The sequence below is a fragment of the Patiria miniata genome, unplaced genomic scaffold (assembly GCF_015706575.1).
Source record: "Patiria miniata isolate m_02_andy unplaced genomic scaffold, ASM1570657v1 HiC_scaffold_6, whole genome shotgun sequence".
Classification (NCBI taxonomy): domain Eukaryota; kingdom Metazoa; phylum Echinodermata; class Asteroidea; order Valvatida; family Asterinidae; genus Patiria; species Patiria miniata.
Genome location: NW_024037073.1, coordinates 8,151,303 through 8,164,143, shown reverse-complemented (window position 1 = coordinate 8,164,143; position 12,841 = coordinate 8,151,303). Strand labels below are relative to the sequence as shown.

General features: G+C 40.8%; 1 pseudogene; it reads left to right on the top strand.

The window, feature by feature from the left end:
- Window positions 1-3,524: 3,524 nt before the first annotated feature.
- On the top strand, window positions 3,525-10,669 carry LOC119742494 (annotated as a pseudogene).
- The last annotated feature ends 2,172 nt before the right edge of the window (window positions 10,670-12,841 follow it).

The window sequence follows — 12,841 nt, the reverse complement described above, 5'->3', positions numbered from 1 at the left end:
TAGCCCCGTAGCAGAGTCACCTTAGCCCCATAAGAGTCACCTTAGCCCCATAGGACAGTCACAGCGACTGTTAAAAAAGGTTAAGAGAGGCATTGTGACTCTGGAAAGGAGGTAAAAGTACTAGAAACTCTTAAACAGAGCCTTGGTTAACTCCTAAAATGGAATAATTTCGACATAGATGCTGCATGGCTCCATTTGAAAAGTAAGCCTGGATCTGATTTGGCTAGGATTGTTCTCTTGAAAAACGTCTAAATGGAAAGATTTGAAAAACAAACCCATAAATAACAGGTGCTTTGCCAATAGGAAATGCGCCTGGATTTATGTTTTTTCCCCAAAATCTTTCCATTTAGATACTAAGCGCTCTTTCACGAATACATACATCTCAAAATACGCCTAATAGCAACTTAATTATTCACTTTCCCTGGTATAATTACACTTCAACTCGGAAACCTGTTGTTTATTAAGAAGAACACGCTCATTTCTAAAAGGAGAACGGAGGAAACCAACCATTCCAGCGAAAACCAATACATTTAGGTATGAATAGAAAACCTCTGGCAGGCTTTTGGCAGCCATGGATTTTGTTTTCACGAACAACGGTTCACAGAGTGAAGGGCGGGCTAGGAGAGTATCACTGCACCAACCCGACTCGCCTTTAGATCGTTTGCACTGCACCTATGTTCGAGGTATGTATTTTTCTTCAGGTGTGCTTTTGTTGAGGTATGTGTGTTTGATGTTTCGTTGCAATATGTATTTCATGTTTCGGTCAAATTCGACATTTTGTTGCAATATGCATTTGATGTTTCACTGTACATTTTGATGTTTCACGATGCATTTGATGTTTCGTTCAGAGTCGTGGTCTTTTTATAATTTACTAGACCTAGGAAGTCTGGCTATTCTGCTTGAAGTCTTTTATGAAACGACATGGGATCGCGTCAGGTCAAAGAACCAGATATGGGGCTTTTTTCATGAGTCGGCCATATTGAATTGAAAGTGAGGTAAAATCTTATTTTTTGGAACTTGCGAAGAGAAAGGAAAGCAAGTTAATTCCTAATTAATTCCAGTCTGCTTCAATGAATAATTTTAAATTTGTAATTACAAATTCCCTAATGTTAAAAGCCAGATTAAAAAAACCCAGTAAAAAAGGCTGCCTTGTGCCTGCATAAATAGTGTGGTGCCATCCAATTGAACAATTAATGACATACGTTCTGGAAACTTGACAAAAATGGCCAACTCGTGAATAAGGCCCATACTGCAATAACGGCAAAGTGGGCAATTCTGTATTCGTAATACATGAACATGTACATGTAAATGCTGGTACGTCCATGGAGCTTCCTTAGCCAAGTTCCCACCTGTCCCGTCTAATGATCTGGTTACCGTAACTATTCCAAAACCCGTGGATAATTTGTCTACGTATAAGCTAAACGGCGACAGTGTTGGGTACATGCATTTTCATACACCTTTTTCATACATACACATTTCCACACTGTCTACCGGGAGTGTCTACCGAGAGTGGTTAAAGGTATAGTCCATCATTTGTAATTTGTGCATTTTGTTCGTTTGAAGCAACAAAAGTGCTCAAGATCTAAAGAAGGGTACTAAACAACTAACCTGATGAAGTTTCAGCTCAGCTTTAGCTGTATATTTTGAGAAAAACAACATTCTAGGTTCTCGATTTCAAATCAAAAGTTGCTGAATTATGTTTTGAATTGGGCCTGAATCCAGCGTCCGAGACACGTTCTCACTGAGCCGATTGCAGCTATGCGATGTCACGCACTGATCCGACGAATTGTAGCAACCGAAGGCGCGTGTGCGTCGTGCCAATGCTTGCGCGCGCTTCGCCGAATAACAAAACGAACTACTAATTTGAATTTCATACGGTGCACCGTTGGAAAGGCCTTTTTTTGTTGATTTCTTCAAAATGACAGCTTGCCGGATAGAATAATTTCACAGGGAGTTCATTCCCCTTACTATCTTTCAACCAAGTATGTTTTTCAACAATAATTACGCCAGTTACTTTTTGGATAGCTGCAAATGATGGACTCTGGCTCTAAGATCATGATGTAATACCCTCGACAAAAGAAAAGCATTATTTCTGCAAAATAGTACCATAATGATTGCTTACATCGGCAAATTGGGTACGTTTTGGGCGATCACTTCGTTCCGGGTACAAGTCCGTACCGTTTGCTTTATTTTTACAATATTTTCCCATTCGAACCATAGAGCAATATGTGTTCCTTGCTTTTAAAAACAACAACATTATTTCTGCAAAATTCTACCATTGTGATTGCTTATACAAATTGAGAACGATTTGGACGAGCACTGCGTTAAAGGTACCCAAAAATACCGTTTGCATTCTTACATTATACTCAAACTTGAAGCTTGTGGACAGACAACAAGGTCGTGTGCGTGTTTATGCTGTAAATCGAGGACATACATTTCACAACATCATCGATGAATAGAGGACAGGAACCGAATAGAGGACGACTTCGATTAAAGACGAGTACAAAGCCAATGAGAGCTGTTGCAAAAAGGTTGACTATGAACAAAGGAAGAGGAAAGACGAACAACAGAAAATCCTTGATTTACACCATAAACAAACGTGGGTGTCTGTGAGTAGGCATTATATTCACTGTATGGATTTCCAAACAAAAGAGGTCCACATAAACCAGGTAGAGGCGACGTCGTGTGGACTTGGGCAAGTCCACACAGTGTTTCCCCATTTCTGGAAAACAGGCTTAGAGGCATTTTTAGGTTAGGCTTATCTGTGGCAAAATGAAGAGAAACACTAAAGGGAATCATAGAAAAAAAATTGGGTTGAAAGTGTTTTCACAGTGAGAGTAAAATGAGTTTATTTCAGAGCTTTTTCTTAACTACACGAAAGCAAGGGAATGTCCACACTAGGTATGTAACGTAAACATGCGTGTATGTGCTCGATCGGCCCTCGGAAGCTGCGGGCTAACGAATTCGTGTTCACACTGATATTGTTGGTGAGGTGACTGTTACATTTCTCTTAAGAATTACCAAATTTTATATATATGATATACTTATTTAGACCTTGTGGGCATGGACATTTTTAATGTATGACTAAGGCCATTATGTTGACAACGCTACTTTTATTTTGAGCTTATTTGAAATTGGACCTATTTTGACCATTGACCCCTTAACTGTAGGTCAGACAAGGAGATCAACATGGACATGTTTTATTGTATGACCAAAGCCCACATGTTGACAGCACTACGTTTGTCTTTTGAGCCTGCTTTGAAATTTGAGGTTATTTTTACCTCGACCATATGATGACCTTTGACCCCAGTTTGGTCATGTGACACTTAGGGTTGGGCTACTGATACCTTTGATAAATTTGGTTGAAATCGGTCAAAATATGTAGGAGCAATAGACAATGTCACCGTTTGTTAGTAACGGAGAGAAATGATGATTTTTTTGAGCTGCTATCCTGCAGCTAAAAACATCACACACATATTGAACATATTGTAAAACACTTAATTTTGCAACGTTTGACACGCCATAGTCGCATAGCCTACTCTGCCCCTATGCAAGTACTACTAGCTAGCTTTACACTGGCACTGGCAAGTGGCAAGCCTCTATGAAACTATACGTACTGTACATGCAAATATGACAACTGGCACGTATCGTGCAACTGATAAGATCATAATTACGCCACAACCTTTGTACTAAAGGAACCAAGACATGCAAGATGGCCTCTAGATTTGTCGGGTGCGCTGTGGCTCAGGTTTTCTGGCCAGGGCTGGTCCGTAGATGTTCCCAACACGCGACTGGTCTGGCCAAGTCAACGAGCAGGCTACGCCACTACGCACAGCCATTGTGGCGCTGGGTCAGTACACACCAGCAGCTTTAGGGAAGCCATTGTTAAGATCATACTGTAGCACACAGTTACCCAATGCAGTGTACACTGCCCCACCGCAACCACTGGCTAGGGAAGCACCATCCCTTGGCCATGGCTTCAACACTCTAGCCAATGTAAAGGTCGACTTGGAGAGAAAAGTACTCAATGTTTCCTGGGAAGGTAGCGGTGCCAAGAGTCAAGCTTATCCTTTCGTCTGGCTGCGAGATAACTGTCACTGTCCGCAGTGCTTGCACCCTACGGCACTTGGACGTCAACCAAGTGCGCAGAAGCATCTAAAAGTCGACATTTTGGCGGACGTCGTCGAAATCTCCAACGAAGGGATGAGTGTTATCGTCCAATGGGACGACGGCCACAAGAGTGAATTCCTATCTCATTGGCTGAACTACTTCCGCTTTGACCAATCACCGAATGACAAGTTGCTGAATCCGAAGCCGACTCTTTGGGGCTCTGACGTCAACATCGAATGCTTTGAGTTTGATGACTTGCTAGCGGAAGACCACGCCCTCTACGGCTGGCTGGCTGAGCTGGTTACTCAAGGTTTCGCTGTCGTAAAAAAACGCCCCACTAGAAGCTGGTCAGCTGTACAAGCTGGGAGAACGGGTGTCCTACCTTCGACCAACATTATACGGGTTCGTTTCAAACAAACCAATCTAATATTACAATGTATGCAAACACACGAGGCTAACTTAAAAAAATAACGATACATTCGACCGGTTTATTTGATAAGTGTAAAAGTCAACTCATGAAACCGACAGTGTTTCAAATTAAATGTGCCCTAACCCAATATTCCTTTGTCCTTTTCCCACGAATTTCGGTATGTTTACAAATTAGACCACGAGCAACGAATATTATCTAATTGCGTCAGTACAATTTTGCCTCTAAAGGGGGGGGGGGCTGTGACCGATGTCTCCCATCGTGCGAAGATATTACGATAACGTGTCTCCTTAATGGTACCATTACACAAAATAATAATAATAATATACTCTTTTCGCCCCAATAGGGTGACTTTCCCATAGACTTGTGCACAAACCTAAACTGTCACCTAACCCAAGTTTACCTTATGTTTTTTCCACGAAATTTAGTATTTATACTAATTGGACCATGAGGAATCGATCTAGATGGTTAGCGACAGCAAAATTCCTTGTCCTAAGGGTCGTTTTCATAAAAGGGCGACAGTTATTTTGTCGCCTCAATAAGGTGTATCGCCCTATTGTGGACGGAGTTCGCAAAACCTGTCGCCCTATTACAGTAATAGTAGTAATACTTATAATAATGATAATAATAATAATGGTACCTTATATAGGGAGACATAAAACTCCCCGATAACCCCAATTGAAAATTCTCCCCTTCCCAGAAAGTTTAAATTATATTGTCGACGGACGGATTCGTTAAGCATTTGTCGACACTAAAATTTGTTATAGAAATTGAAGATATATAGGGAGACATTAAAATGTCTCCTGAATGACCAGTGTCATCGTAATGTGAAATAATCCACTACAAAGCAAGTCTCCAAGGCAAAATACCATGATGGTATGCACAAATCTATATCACTTTATCTATATATTCAACCATCTATGGGACCACTAATACAAATTCTTGCTAAAATAGGATAGTATCAAAGCACATAAATGTACACTTTTAAATACCCGAACGAAAAAACCACTGCAATATGAGACTAAGGGTGACGTCTTTTCTTTCACGAGTGTCATATGAAACTTGAGAGGGTTAAGACGGACAATGGCGTTTTTTTACGTATTTTTCTGCAGGGTAACTTGGCACGTGAAGAGCAAGCACGATCCGGGCAGTATTGCCAACACGTCTGGTGCCTTAGTAAGGCACACTGACTATACGTACATATCGCGAATGCCAGGGGTAAGATAATAAATCTTTATCATGCTGCCACCATTTTAGTTATGTTCCCTGTATCCAATATCAGTACTCAATGATAAAGTTGTTTGTGCAAAAAGGAACCAGACTGTTTTTTTTTTCAGTCTTGCTCTGGTTATGTTGATTTGAATGGAAAGAAATACGATGGCCGCAACATGATGATGGTCTATTGTTTGGTCATCCACACCATTTCACACAATTCTCACGTATACCATATTAGCAAATGTCCCAGCCCAGTATCCTCTTATTTGTATCTGACTGACTACTGACTGCCGTGTGAGTTGGGCAGTGCTACCGTTTTGGACTCCCCCTTAACGCCAATGAATGAGCTAAATCCGGCTCACGGTGCATAAGATGCATGTAGGCCTAATCTCTTCCAGTAAATAACAATTCTAAAGAACTGGATCAGAATGTTTACGATCTGGGACACATTTTAATTGCCTGGTCTTGTTTGTATTTTCTTTCCTTTTTGTTTTGTTTTTAATTTCTATGTTCTTTTACTCAAGACGGGAACTAAGGAAGTACAAGGTACTTTGAGTTTTCCAATTTTCAGATGGTAAACATTTTTATCAACTATATTGGTGAGCGAGCCATTTTCTCACTGATGGCAAAAGTACCCTGTTAATTGAAATAAAAATGGTGGGCAGCCTTGTTAGTCAGGCAAATCAAATATAAAGTAAGGCTTTACTTTAAATGACTAACTGGAAGGAAAGTTTGCATAATCTTTGATAGCAACAACTACTTAGTCAGACGCAATGAAGAGGGGCATATCATACAGGGGCAGCATCATCGAGGTTTATTTAGGGGTACATGTAGAGAAAAACAGAAGGTAGTGATCAATCAATTATCAATGGCGTAGTGTGACAAAAACCACGATCTCTATTACGGCATAGTTGAATACAGTCTAGTCTATGAATAATCGTTTGTTCTGCGCTTTTCTTGTCCACCCTTGATTTGAATCTCATCTGTTGCAGTTCGCTACTCTTAACTGGCTTAATGTGTGCCCTGGTGTTCATTGCAGCGATTCAGTAATTTTTTCCACAATATGGAATTTTAATATTGTAATAATGTAAATGTTGAAGTAAGGCAACAAAATAACTTTCAAGGACCTCGGGTTCCCGTTTGTTCGTGCCCCAGAATGGCGACAAAACAGCGCACTCATAAGGACGCTACTATTGCTTTTGCGAAAGCGTCCCCTTAAAGGTTTACCAATCGATGGTTGACAGAAACTATAACCTTCATGAAGCTTAAACAAAAAGGTCATGCCATTCATATGGTACTGTTTGTCTCATATAGGGCGCCCTCAGGCGGCCCAAAATATATAACCCAATACAAAATTCGGCGTTGCTTTGCTTTCTCGCTTCATTTCACCGTTTTGGTTGAGCCTGCACAGATTGTTCACTCTGGTTTGCAAACGTTATTGTCTTAAGATAATTTTGATTACAAAAGAACAGCAATTATTTACAATTTTATGTAAGTACATACACCAATGAAGTAAAGCACAACGATGGAGAATACACAATTTTACACGCTGAGCAATGGGAACACATCAACCCCCACTCACTGCGCGTTATGAAGCAGTACTCTAAGCCCATGGCGCGCCACGCATATAAGTTGCACTGTAAGTTTGTTCACCCTGTTTACGATAGTTCATCTCATGAATATTCAAAATAGGTAATACCAAATATGGACAAAGAGTTTTTTTATGTAAGTACATGACCGCTCGAAAAAAAGTCAGTCACTGCGACCACTCGCGCCACTGAATAGTTAGATTTTAACTATTATTATTATTAATAATAGTAGTTAAAATCTAACTATTCAGTTTTCAGGTAGCGACCACCAAAATGCTGCTTTTGAAATTGTAGCTGCACACATCTTGTCAACCGCCGATTTAAAAAATATACAACCGAAATGATCTGTATACCATTATGTTTTCTAGGTGCTCCTCCTCCATTGCATAGAGCAGGCAGCTGGGGAAGGCGGTGAGAGTCTCTTAGTTGATGGCTTCAAAGTCGCCCTGGATTTGAAGGAAATTGACCCGGAAGCATTTCGGCTCTTGACGACCTACCAGTTTGAGTATACGCACAGGGACACCGACTGCTTTGGTCGCTTTTATATGCATAGTAGGCACCCTGTTATCAAGTAAGTTAGCGCATTTGGAAATACCGCTTTATTGACACTACACCAAATCTGGTATGCAGTAGATGGTACACGCTTTTATGGCATTTCCCTGGCAAGCGACGGAGTCAATCGAACTTTAAAGAGAGTCATAGTTACTAGTTAATGGAACCCAGCGACTCTGTCCAAAAGGACTCCATTTTCAGTGTTCACCTACACCCACGTACGGTCTTCAGCTACTCCTATTCCAGAGTCTTATGATTCCCCTTTTTGGTGCAATTTCAGCTCAGAAAACGTCGTTGATAGAAATGTACGACCGTTCCCGACAGGAACTCAAGTCTACAAGTGAACAGTTGGGGTTTGTGGAAGCTAGCACTAGAAATCTAGCTGTCTCGTTTGAGAATCATGGTGTCTGTGATAACACCCGGTTGTATACCCTTTTTACAGATTGAATGAACTTGGTGACGTTGAGCAAATTGCCATCAGCAACCATAGCCGGGACCCTATGCTGAGAGCCCCCGTTGACCAGATCCAGCCGATTTACCGCGCCTTTGACAAATACTTCAATATGCTTCAGCTGCCAGAAAATCTGCTACAGTACAAACTACAGAGAGGTACAATGATATGCCTGAATTTCACTCATGATTATTTTGAAGACTTGGAGGGGTTGGCTTGGAACTCGGGCCTCTTAAAGATATGTCTTGTTTAAAGGGAAGGCACGGCAACAAATAGCAGCACGTCGCCATAACCGTCTAAGCATTTTTGTTTTGTTTAAATATTACTTAACAAAGGTTTTATTCCCTCCCCCTAAGTATAAATTGTGGGAAATGAAATCGAGACAGCGTCCTTATGCTGCCTTCGGTCGCTAGAGCGGGGTTCAGAGCATTTCAATGTTTACAGGTTACTTACGATTACTTGTTGTTCATCCTTGTTTGCAGGAGACATACTTACAAACGACAACCGTAGAGTCTTGCATGGCCGTAATTCCTTCCAGGTGACGGAGACGAACGCCCGGCATCTTGAGGGAGGCTACGTGGAGTGGGATGAAGTCAACTCGCGACTGCGTGCATTGGCAATGCAGTTACAGAAGAATAATACTGACGAGTGAAACACACATCCTAGAAATATGCCATTTTGTTTTAGCTGTGTAATTACACCATTTAGATGTGAATCTATATAACAATAACAATAAAATTATAATGATTAACACAAATTTTAATATAACCGATAATCATACCCTTTGGGAGATATTCCCATAGACTTGTGCACAAATAATAATCCAACTTTTGGAAATGTTGGTATTTTTAGTAATTGGACCACGAGCAATCGATATAGCCTGTTTGCGACTGTAAAATTTTGCCTCTAAATAAGAGCTGAGGTATAAGGAGACATTGAAATGTCCCCTTAAAGTTCCACACGTCTCCCAAATGTATAACCTCTGAGCAAAAGTGTCTCCCTAATGGTTCTTTTTAAGGTAGTAAAGCTACATAACAAATCGCTCACGACGCAGTGCAATAACAAGTTAGAAACTATCCAAGATTCAAACACTTAAAGCTACACAGTAATTAAATTAAATTCAAAATTCCAAAAATGCCAAGCACATCAGTTAAAAACTATTCATGTATGGATACAAGAGCCCAAGAGCGATGGAAATGTGCAAAACACGATACAAATGTACACTATTAAAATGTACAACACATTAAAAACTAATAATATTCCCAACTAAAAAGATAAGTTTTAAGACGTGATTTAAAAAGAGTCAGGGAGTTCAATTGCGCAAGTTCCTTGGTATTGTTCCATAGCTGTGGCGCCACCCCGCAGAAAGCTCTTTCTCCAGCTGATTTCAGTTTGACTGCTGGGATATTGTGAAGAGTTGTGTCAGGTGATGACCTTTAGTGTATGGTATCAGCAGATCAATTAGGTATGGGGGGGGGGCAATGTTCTGGCATCGGGCCTTTTAGGTGATCATAATTAGCTTGTACTGAATCCTGCGAGTAACAGGCAGCCAGTGTAAAGTTTGAGAACCGGACTGATCGTATAAACCTGGCAAGAGAAAACAATTAGGGTGGTCCAAAATGTAGGCCGAGTTATAAGTTTCGTGCAAAGATGACATAATTGTACCTGAAATATCAACTTTAAAAAAAGTTAAATGCCGTCAGTACACTGAACAATTATCAGAGAAAATTACAAGGTCCATTTGATATGAGATAAAGTCAAAGGTAAAAAAAATTATTTAAAAAAAATCAGTTTACAACCTGTTATAGAGGGTCGGGTTGTGGAATGTGAAACATCTTAACAATTTTACTCATGGATGTAAGATTATTCTTAAAAGTGATTTGTTTGGAGATATTTGGGGATTTGTTCTTCTTATCTGAACTTTGATCGTCTTTTTTCCTGGTACCACCTCAGCTGAAATGGGCAGGGAGGGGTGGGGGTGGACCAAACTGAGGCATTTCGCCCCAACTTGCTCCCCGACTCTAAAACCCATTGCGAACATCCCCGTGACCAAATAAAAGAGGAGTGGACAAAGAAAAGTCAAAAAGTCACAAACCGTGCCTATAAAACAGAAATGATTGTGAGCAATAAATCTAAAGGAACGGACATGCCACATGCACTTGTTATCGGCTCGCGATAACCAGGATTAATTCCATTCCAATGCATTAATGAAATAATAACCCCTGATTATTATTTTATTGATCCGCAGCTTGCGGGGGCTATTATTTCACAGTCAAAATGTATTCCAAGAATAAAACTGAAGATGAATAAACAGTAAAAACTGAACATTTGCCTCTCGTTTGTACTCTTGTCATCTTGTTGGTTGCGATATTAATGGAGACACGAGCCCTATTTACAATGTACTCCGCAGAGGGGTACGCATTTCCACAAAGTTTTTTAGGGTAAAATCTGATGCTTTTGGTGGGCGACGAGTGCGCGATGATTTAATGGCATCCGTGCATGAACATAATACCTTGACAATTACCTTGAAGGCCACCTCCATCTTCACGTCCTGTAGAAGAGCAGTTAAGGAGGCTTCATTTGCCCATTAAAAACTCAAGTTACTTAAATTCTGCTTGAAGCAGAGAAGTGTGGGCATTTGGATGCCACTCTCGGACAATCGGTTCTAGCTATCCACTGCCCTCCGGCTGTAGAAGTGCTTTCTGACATCAAGTCTTGGTCTGGATTTTGCTAGTTTCCTCAGCTAGCTGGTACCTGTAATATTGAGTCTGGATTGATCCTGTCAAAACGGTTTTCTCTCGAACTCTGCCGCCAGATCATGACTGTGATTTGAAAGAGTCCGAGTACTTGGACTATATAGTTTCAATCTACCCTTTCCAGGATAATGAGTCTTAGTCAAAAGGCCTGCAATTAGCCTAAATGACTTTTCCCTTTTTCAAATTGTACGGAGCTCCGGAAGACCGGGCGGATAAATGGCGAAAGTTTTATTGTTTTCTCTCGAGTAGAGTCCGAGTACTTGGACTATATAGTTTCAATCTACCCTTTCCAGGATAATGAGTCTTAGTCAAAAGGCCTGCAATTAGCCTAAATGACTTTTCCCTTTTTCAAATTGTACGGAGCTCCGGAAGACCGGGCGGATAAATGGCGAAAGTTTTATTGTTTTCTCTCGAGTTGAAAAGAGGGTAGCATGTATACCCCGTGCTCTTCATAAAAAATGATATTATTTCTCCGAACTAATTTTCTATTTGTATGTTTTCAGTGGCGTAAATCTGTGTAGGCGAAGTGGGGGGGGGGGGGGGGGGTAGGGGCTAACACTGAAGTGCCTGGATTAATTTTACCCAAGAAAGGATGAAAACTGCAACTACCCTAAATTGGGTTATTCTTTACCCAATTGTTTGGGTTATAATTTCTGTTAAATTAAAACAAAATTTGTGGCCTTTCAAGACCAAATTTAATTTGGTCTTATATGACCATTTTTTGGGTTGAATTTAACAGAAATTATAACCCAAACAATTAGGTCAAGAATAACCTAATTTGGGGTAGTTGCAGTTTTCACCCTTTCTTGGGTAAAATTAACCCAGGCAATTTTTCAGTGTGTTGCAAGGTCAACTGTTTACGTACAGTCCATGCGTGTATAATACTTTTAGGTAAGTATCGAAAGACCAATTCTAGAAAAGAATCTGTATTCGCGTTGGTCTATCATGGAGTGAATCCTGCACGACCGCTTGCTCGAATGTAGGCCCTACTCACTGTCTAGTAGCACCGTCAAAGACGCTCCTACAATTACGACACAAAAACGATCATCGAAGGTATAGTCGTTTAAAGGAAATCCCTTAGTTGAACATGACCGCTTTCTGGCCGAATTTATGAACATGACGAAAGTGACGAAATTGATAAAGGTTCATCTCAAACGGCATTTTTGCTGTGTCACAGTCGGGTGCGTGAGTCAAGAGTAGCCCATCCAGTTCGTTAGTGTGACGTCATCTCAATTCAACCATGCGTACTTCACGTTTATCCAATAGGCGCTGGTAATCAGTGTTGCGCGCGTGTATGACGTTTTTGCTAACGAACCGGATAGCGTTGTTCGTAACTATAGGGAACTTGACTGGCTCAGGTTTTGCGTGATGACCAACCTCGTCCCCAGGATGTAGAGCTGTACGCGCCCACCACAACCCTGGTATTGGATCTTTTGCATGTGCAAGATTTTTGAACATGCATGTGCAATACATTAGCATTTGTTTTGCGTGCGGTGTCGTCGTCAACTCGCGCTCCGTGAGTTATACAAAGCAAGAATTTTTTTCGAAGTTAAAATGTTACAGTGTTATCCCACCAAAATGCAGTATCACGCTCAAGTACACGACGTTTGAAATTCAAGCACAAAACGTTTATAAGCTGAAGCACACGACGTTTGAAAGCTGAAGCACACGACGTTTGTCTGTCCCTTTTAGAACACCATAACATAGTGACCCAGATGCCCCTACCAGCATGGGCGTCGCG